Raw genomic sequence first — 8,737 nt, 5'->3', positions numbered from 1 at the left:
TAGGTGTCGACATGTCAGTGAACCTTGATCAGACTAATGTTATTAAAATGTGTCGTTATGTGGACGATTTTTTGTTTTCTATTCAGTGTTCTCCGGCTGACCTTGAGACTGGGGTTGCCATGGTTGTGCCAATAGTCAAAGAATGCCTTGCGCCCCTTGACGTTACTCACGATCTCCCACAGAATCCCACGATCCGGTTTTTGTATCTGCGCTAAGTTTATTCCGATATTGACACATGTTGGTATTATGAACTTCGTGCTAAGAAACCACTTATTCCGTTTCGTTCTGCTCATTCTAAGTTAATCAAGACAGGCATTGCTGACATTTGCCTAAATAATGCTTTGAAAAAGTTGTGCCACCATACCGTTTCGTCTAGCTTTCCCTCTCAGTGCGAACGGCTTTCGCAGGCTGAATTACCCCGTGTCCTTACAAGTGTCAGTAGCAGAACGGATTATAATAAGAGAGTTTAGAAAAGACAACCAGCACGAAGATAATCCTGCAACTACTCGGGTTAGGACAAGCATTATTATATTCACACCGTCTCTCATAATCTTAAGAAAATCGCCAAGCGAGCGAATATTCGTGTAGTGTTTTCTGCCTCTAACAAGCTTACGAGGATTTGCAAGCTCACTAATCCGAATAAGGAGGCTCCTGCTAGCTGCGATAAGAATCATAAAAAGAATTAAATTCGTTAATTGCACACATTTTGTTGTTTATTGTTTTTCACTCAAGTGCGGAAAACGTTACGTCTGTCGAACTGGCCGATGTCTGAATATTAGGCTGCGCGAACATGCTTACAAAGCTAAGAATTGTATTACAGCTGGGGTGTTTCTTGCGCAGCACTGCAAAACGTGTGGTTACGAACCTGTTTTAGAGGAATGCGTCATTCTAGGTCGTAGTCATAATCAGCTTAGATGAGAAATCATCGAAGCAGAGGCTATCATAGGTCTTGGCCATGCATGTGTAAGCTCACCTTCATTATTGTTATCAAGCAATGAATTGGCGTATCTCAGACTGCCGCCACAGGCTGTCTGAATACGTGTTTTCACACGGTTACTTTTGGTGTTGCTTGGTTTTGTGTAATCTCTTCATGTGACGTGGTTCGCTGAGTGTAAAGGTAGCCTTCTTGGTCACGAAATAAACCATCAGTTGGAAGTTAGCACTCACTCTGTTCTCCGTTCCTTTTCGTTACCCCTTCCACCTTGCTGTTTTGTTATTTCTGAGCTGCGCTACAAGCCTAAAAAAGGAAAGATCTATGAATGGTGCTACTTTTGGAAAATTGAGGGTCTTTAGATGGCGCCACCAATAAGGCATGCGGCAAGCGCGTCCGCCGATACCATGTATGAGAACAAAGTGCTACATGAGCGGAGCTAGGTCTGTCTGCAGCGGCTGCTGTGAATCGCGACCACGCGTCATCCAATCTTTGCCTCTCACGATCTCCCGATCAGCGAGGGAGTCGCGCCGCACTTCGCTATATATATATATATATATATATATATATATATATATATATATATATATATATATATATATATATATATATATATATATATATATATATATATATATATTTCTTGCACTTGAAGAAACTTCGTGTGACCCCGATGAATTGAGCGCTGAAGCGACGGTGGTATATGAGTATATGCAAGACCTCATAGTAGGAGCCAGTTCAATTTCACAGCCTGAGTCCTCTCCCACCACCAAGAATCTGGCTTCTCTCGGTGATATAATCTTCCTTCGTGTAATTGTCGCACCTCTCTCTCTCTTTTTTCCTATTTTTTTTCCCTGTGAGTCTGAGTATAAGCGCTACTGCGCATGACTGCTGTTGATTCTGATTTCGAGTGAATCCGGCTTGGACTCATTTCGGTTACTGAGTGAATTATGCAGTGTTCTCCAACTATCGTGCACCAAGACTAAAAAAAAGTTCAGTTGCGTTACTCGAAGAAAACCTACTGGCATATTGTTTCCGTTACAGTGCAGTAGTCGCCAGTAATTATTTCGTTACTGAGATTTATTTCGGTAATTGCAATTATCTAACTCGATAAGTACTGTCCTAATTTTCAAAGTGTCGATGAGACATTTGTAGGCACCCCAAAATGACGTCTAACTGCGGTGTTTTCAGCGGCGTACTAATTGCGTGCAATTTTTTTTCCGACTGGCAAAAAGCCTCACGAAGTATGAAAAATACCACGTCACTGCGCTCCCACCTGCATCATACTGATTGAAAGCAACTGCTATCGCAAGCCCGAAGAGACAGCTCATCACCTGGATAATGGTACGGATGGAGCACCTACAGCAAGTTTCGCGGCTTCCCAGCTATTCCTTCCTCTCATTTCTACGTTACACTTATTATCCGTCTCTCAAGGCCGACTGATCACACCGATAACAAAACTCCTTTGAAAACGCAGCCGAAGCGCCGCTCTGACCACGCACGAAATGCCAAAAGCAATGTAATAGGCACAAAATGTTTCAAAATCCCGGCTTTGCTCGCACCGCATTGAAGAAGTGCGCGTGAAGCTTTATTTCGCGCCGGAAACTTGCTTCGGACCAAAGCCAAATTAAAGTGAACGCTTTATTTTTCATGAAAGTGTATACCTGCTGCAAAAGCAGGTTCTTGTCAAAAAATAAAAGAGAAATAAACAGACCGGGAAGCGACCCCCGTGTAGCGAGAAGGCAAAACTGATGCGTTCAAGAAAGTAAATATGCCACTTCAAAATGAGCCGAATTGGCAATCAGGACAGCCGCACAAAAAACAAACGAAAAACAAAAACAAAAAAATACATCAGATTTTAGTGTGCTCTTATTATCTATGAATCCGTAAGCTCCGTTGAATACGAGACTAGAGGACATGTTCGAATAAGTCTCCTTTTGCAGCTGCGCAGTACTGCTGGTACTGCGTTCGTTTTATCACATCTTCAGGGGCTTTGTTGATGACCGACGCCGGCATTCTACGTTAGACATCCGTTATCCTGGCCTTGAACTAATCTGACGTCCGTCTCGATCATGTAAGCACGATCTTTCACGTAACCCCAAAGAAAGAAATCGAGTGGAGAGAGGTCAGGTGACCTAGCCGGCTAAATTACAGACCCGTGCCTTCCAATCTATTGCGCATGAAAAGTCTCATTCAGCCAGTTTCGCGCTCGGCTGCTGCTGTGTGCGGTTGCCCCATCTTGCTGATACCACAGAAGTGGAAGACGTGACAGCGGGACTTAGCTGAGAAACTAATCCACCACTCCAAGGATTTCGTTCACGTAACGCTGTCCAGTCAGTGTGTAATCGAAGAAGAAAGATAGGACCGATTATAGCACCGGGGTAAATTCTGAACCACACATTGAGCGACCACTGGTATACTGGTGCCGATTGCGCTTTACGCAGTGTGCATTGCAATCGCTCCAATAGTGTGTATTATGCAAATTTACCTGGGCGTTTCTGTGACAATTGGCTTTATCTGTGTACATGATGTTGCTCAAAAAGTCGGGTGACTCATAGGTTTTTGTAAGGACCCAATTTGAGACATCCGACAATTCTGCAAGTCCCTATCTTCCAAGCATCGGTGCTGGTTAAGGTGGTACGAGTGAAAGGCCGCCATTTAAAATTCTCCAAACTGATGACTTGGAAATTGGTACAGTGGGTGGCCACATCCCGCACGCTATAGGGGACTTCGGCATCACCGGGAGGGGGCTCAGCGCCCCCCCCCCCCCTGGAAAACTCCGGAGGGGGCTCGGACCCCGGAGCCACTCGGAGTCAGCGCCTTTGATCCCTTCGGCGATTTTTTTTTTTTTCTGCGCGTTCCTTGTACGCGCAAGCTCTCGCCTGGGTTCTAATTGCGTCTCCGCAAGGCCACATCAAAACGCGCCAAGCGTCTCAACGCGCTTGCTTGCCCGCGAGTTCATAATTCGAAGGACCGTTCAACGGCGTTCAATTGGACATTAATGCTTTATATTTGACGCATTCATTCTATACACTCATGACGTGGCACCATCTCATCCCCACTGGCGGCGCTGTCACGTGCCCAATGACGCACGCATTAGGCCACACCTTTAGTCAGCCGTCACATCCGAGTGGTGGTGACGAGTACTCTCGGTGGTGACGAGTGAGCCCGATGGCTGCGACGTGACGTATGCAATGACGCACGCACTAGGCACACCTTTAGTCAACCAGAACCATGGAGCCGCCGTGACGCCGGGGAAGCGTGCTCGTCCCGCACCTCGGAAGGCTGGCTTAGATTCCCACCAAACCGAAATGCGACAAATTTTAATTCTAAAGCCATGAATACCTATACTTTGTTTAGAAGAACCTCCCCGAGAAATGCGACGTCAATTCGAGCATTTTTGACGTGTTTTTACTTTTCGCGCCGTCGGCCATTTTTGGTACCATCATTCCGTCACGCTGCCGACTACGACGGATTTTCGCATAATGGGATATGCAATGCTTTCACATTAAAAAGAATCGCGTTAATAAATCCGGCGGCAACTAACGTAGGCCAAATACAGGTGCACATCTCAATGTATATATTTCGACAATACTTCTCAGCACTTCTTTGTTTCCACAGTGCTCGCAAGTGCAGAAAGTTTGATGCATTTCCAACCACATAATTTGTAGATGTATCTCTCAAAAGAGATGCCAAGGGCACGATTCTTGCTAAATGGATGCGACTTCATTACTGTTAATTCCGTTATTCGCATACATTCCTTAAATTGAATTACAAATGAGTGAAAATGTTATAGCTGTCACAGCGCAATGTGCTGAGCATGTACGTGTCTGCCTCCAAGTAATCCAGAACACCTAACATAATTATGCTACCACAGGCGACTTTCAAAAAGGCTGTCTCGCGCGTGCACATGCATGATTGTTTGCACGCATGTGCACACACGTATACACTTTTATTCCCCATTCGAGGAATTGATTACCTTGTGTGCGTACTTCTCACTTGAATGGTTGCTCCCCCTCAGTAAAGTCACAGGAAACCATGAACACCATCTGCCCAGTTAAAATTTTCACAATGAACTACAAAGTTCGAGACATATCGATGAGAAAAGTGTCCGGCGAATAAATATTGCAGATAACCATTAGCCTATAATGTTTTTTGTTGTTATTTAACCAACACAGCCTAGGGGCCCTATAACGTAAAACTATTCCAATATGTTTTTATTCCAATCTCCTGACGTCAAATTTACGTAACCACCGACGAAAGCATCGGGCAGTGACCCGCAGCGTCGCCGGAAAAGCCCAATCAAATGCTCTCCTCGTTTATAGGAGGTCACTTTCGTTTGCTTTAAAAACGAATAACATCTCCTACATTGAACGGTTTTTCGTATCTGATTTGCTGACAAGAAGTGACGAGCATGCTCAAGTGGAGAGGGTTTGGATGGGGCCAAGCTAGCGCACTGAAAAAAGAACCGGGTGAAGAGGGTGGGGCAGGCGCTTGCGATTGGTCCACTTTCCCTTACTTAGCTTGCGGTAGTTTGTCAAATCGCGGCGGCGTGCAACGGACAGATAAAAATGCCGCTAAAACAAATCCTCAGCAATGAAGAGTTGGCAGAGCGATGTCGTATACTTGCAGAAAGGGCTCGATAACGTTATATGGCTAGGCAAAAACTTTTGTTATACGCAAGTCAACCCATGCTCTCCAGCAGGTGCGAGTAGCCAGTGCCTGAGCCACGGCCTGAGCGCTCGGCGGCAGCCATTTTCTATTCCTTTCGGAACGGGGCATTCTCCGGCCATTCAGAAAAAAAAAATCGTTTTGTTCGGCATATTAATGCATCTTTAACGCGTACACGTCACTTTGACGCAACGTTTTTTCGCGGTTTTATGACTTTGAGTGAGACACGTGAGAGAGAGAGAGAGAGAAATCATTTATTTGGACCATCGAGGTCGTTGCTCTTGAGGTCGAATGGGTGGTGTCTTCATTCCAGGACTCCACTGGCCATGGCTGCTCGACGCATTGGCTCGACGTACTCGCTGGACGAGAGCTTCTTGTCCCGCCAGGGTATCGCCGGTCAGCTGTACCTCCCACCGCTCAAATGACGTGCTAGGCGTCTTTTAAGTGTTGAGGTTTGCCCTCGTACCCCCACGAGATGCGAGTGTAGGGCGTGTGTCGCCGCACCAGGGGAAGATGCTGCGATATGTATGTAGGAACATTTTGCTATATCTGTGTAGGTTTGGGAATGTGTTGGTCTGAATAAGTCTGAGAGCTACTGCCTCTTCAGTGCTGAGCTTTCTGTGAGGGCGAGGGGGGATAAATCCTGCGGTTGAGTCGCTGGATCTCGAGTCGGTCGCAGTAATTGGATGGCAGGGGCACGAAGGTAAAGGGTGGGGATTGATGAGATGATTAGTTTTGGCCCGCTCGGTTGATTAGCGTTCGAGCTAAGGCATTCGCCCTTTCGTTCCCCTCCAGACCCGTGTGGCCCGGCGTCCACGTGATTTGATGGGATTCTTGCAGCCTCGGGCCTAGAATCCGAGCCGCCAGCAGCGGTGTTGGTCCGTTAGTAATGTTACGCCAGACCTGTTGCAGTCGGCAACGACATGAACTTCCCTGCCTACTCTGTCTTGTTGCTTTATTACTAGCGCCGTGGCTATTGTCTCAGCCGCAGCTGGCGCCTCTGCTCTGATGGAGGCCGCGAGGGTTAAGAAGTTCTCTCCCGTTCGCGGCGGCTACCGCGAAGAGGCCCCCTACCGGGTACGCCGCCACGTACGTTACGTATGGATCACCCTTGAATTGTCGGCGCTGTCTGTCGACGCGAGCCTTGCGTCGTCCTTCACGATAAGTGGGTGCAGCCAGTGGCGTAGCTAGGTCGTCTGTCACCCCCTCCCCTCCCCCCGGTGTAGTCGACGAAGGCGAGGATATCGACAATTTTCGGGCATCTTCAGACGTATATGACACCCCCCCCCCCTCCCTACTGGCGCCGTGCACCCAGGGCCCACGGCTCCCCGGCCCCACCGGTTGCTACGCCACTGGGTGCAGCCTCAAACCTTTTGACTAATAGCACAGGGTTAATGGCGAAAAGGCGTCGAATCAGAAATTATTCTTTTGTTCGGTTGAATCATGCATAATCAGTATGTACACGTGTTGTCAGATTGGGAGCTAAACGAGTTTTCATGACGTTGAGTCACAGACAGACGAAGTAAGGGTGGCCCAAAAAAGTTTTGACCAATCGCGCAGGGCTGATTGCAGAATCGGAATAAAAAAGTTTCGAATAGCTTCACGTTATAGCACCCCAGCTGTATTTCAACATATCATTAATCTTATTGACACTACAAACCCCTGTTAGCATTATGATACGGCATCATAAACCATCAGCATGTTTCCATCCTACATCACATCAACGGGAATGGCTTCGAACGTGTTGGAGCATGCTTTTTTTTTTTTTTGGCACGAAGCACACTCGACCCAAAAAGCTGCACGCGTTGAGTGACAAGTAATTTATATCTTCAATACTACCATAAAAGGGGACCCTACAGGCGAACACAAAGTTGTTCTAAAGCGGCAGATTAGCTTCACATGCCACTCAGTAGTTAAATTTTAAAGAATAGTGTGCGGAAACCATCAACGATAATTCGTAATATCAGTCAATAGCCGAACACGAACGTTCGATGCCACGCTGCACAGCGTACCAAAGGCGTTCATGCATGGCACGGCGCCTTCCTTGCTCTTCCTACTTTTCTTGGGCGAGGATGCATTAGGTGGGCATTTTTGCAAGTTATTAAAGGAAATGATAGAATTCGGTAGAACCCATCTTACGATGTCTGTCGATGGTGATCTGTTTAGCATTGATTCAATATAGCGACACAACGTATTGCAACCTTCGAAATGAGTTATGTATGAGATGTGTACTGCAGCGGGACTGCTCTTTCGCACTTCCCTAAAAACAATCGGCACCGTCTAGCACCACTGCTGCAAAGCCTGTGTATGGCCTTCGAAATGCATGGCGTGCCCGTCAAAACATGTCATGTGACAACTGGGCTCCTATCTTGCGTTTCTTTGTGGGGTAATTGAAAAATCCTTGAAGAATCCATTGGCGCTGCTGAGAAGTCCTTGCGTGGCCTCCTAGACGAGAAGCATGGCATGGCAGTGCCTGCGAATGCTCAGAATTGTTCTCTCGCTTGCCGCACACTGAGTGGCTCATGCTGTGACCAAAATTAGCGAGAGATTCACTGAAGGGTGGCACATACTCGGTGCATGCATGGCACAGCTCTCTAAAGCATTGGCATGAAAGACGTTCATTGAAAAGCAGCCCATACGGAGTGAATTTGTGGTGCAGCCTACAGAAAATGACAGGTTGCTGCCCTTGAAGAAACCTTGCGATGTGGGTTCAATTCCGCTCAGCATTGGAGAAACTTGAGGGATCTTTTTTGTCGTTGCACAGCAGCATATTCACAGTTGCACATACCTAGTAACCAAAGTTGGCATCAAAGACGTTCATTGAAGAACGGCACACACCTACTGGCGCATACCCAGTGACCCAAGTTGGCATCAGAGGTTCACTGAAGAGCAGTACAGACCAAGTGGCACATACACAATGCTACAAATTGCAGTGAAAGAGTTTCTTCGATAAGCAGGATCAACCGAGCCCTTCATCTACACTAACCCATTTTTGCTGTGAAAGAGGTTCGTTGAAGGGTGGCACATATGTATACAGTGCCAAATACTCGGTACTGTTCAATTCAATGGTTGGTTTCAAACTCAATTCGCTCAGCAGTGGAGCCTAATTCGCTATTCATTCAGCCATGGACTACC

This window comes from Dermacentor albipictus, chromosome 1 (assembly GCF_038994185.2).
Source record: "Dermacentor albipictus isolate Rhodes 1998 colony chromosome 1, USDA_Dalb.pri_finalv2, whole genome shotgun sequence".
In the NCBI taxonomy this organism is placed as follows: domain Eukaryota; kingdom Metazoa; phylum Arthropoda; class Arachnida; order Ixodida; family Ixodidae; genus Dermacentor; species Dermacentor albipictus.
This window is presented reverse-complemented; position numbering follows the sequence as displayed.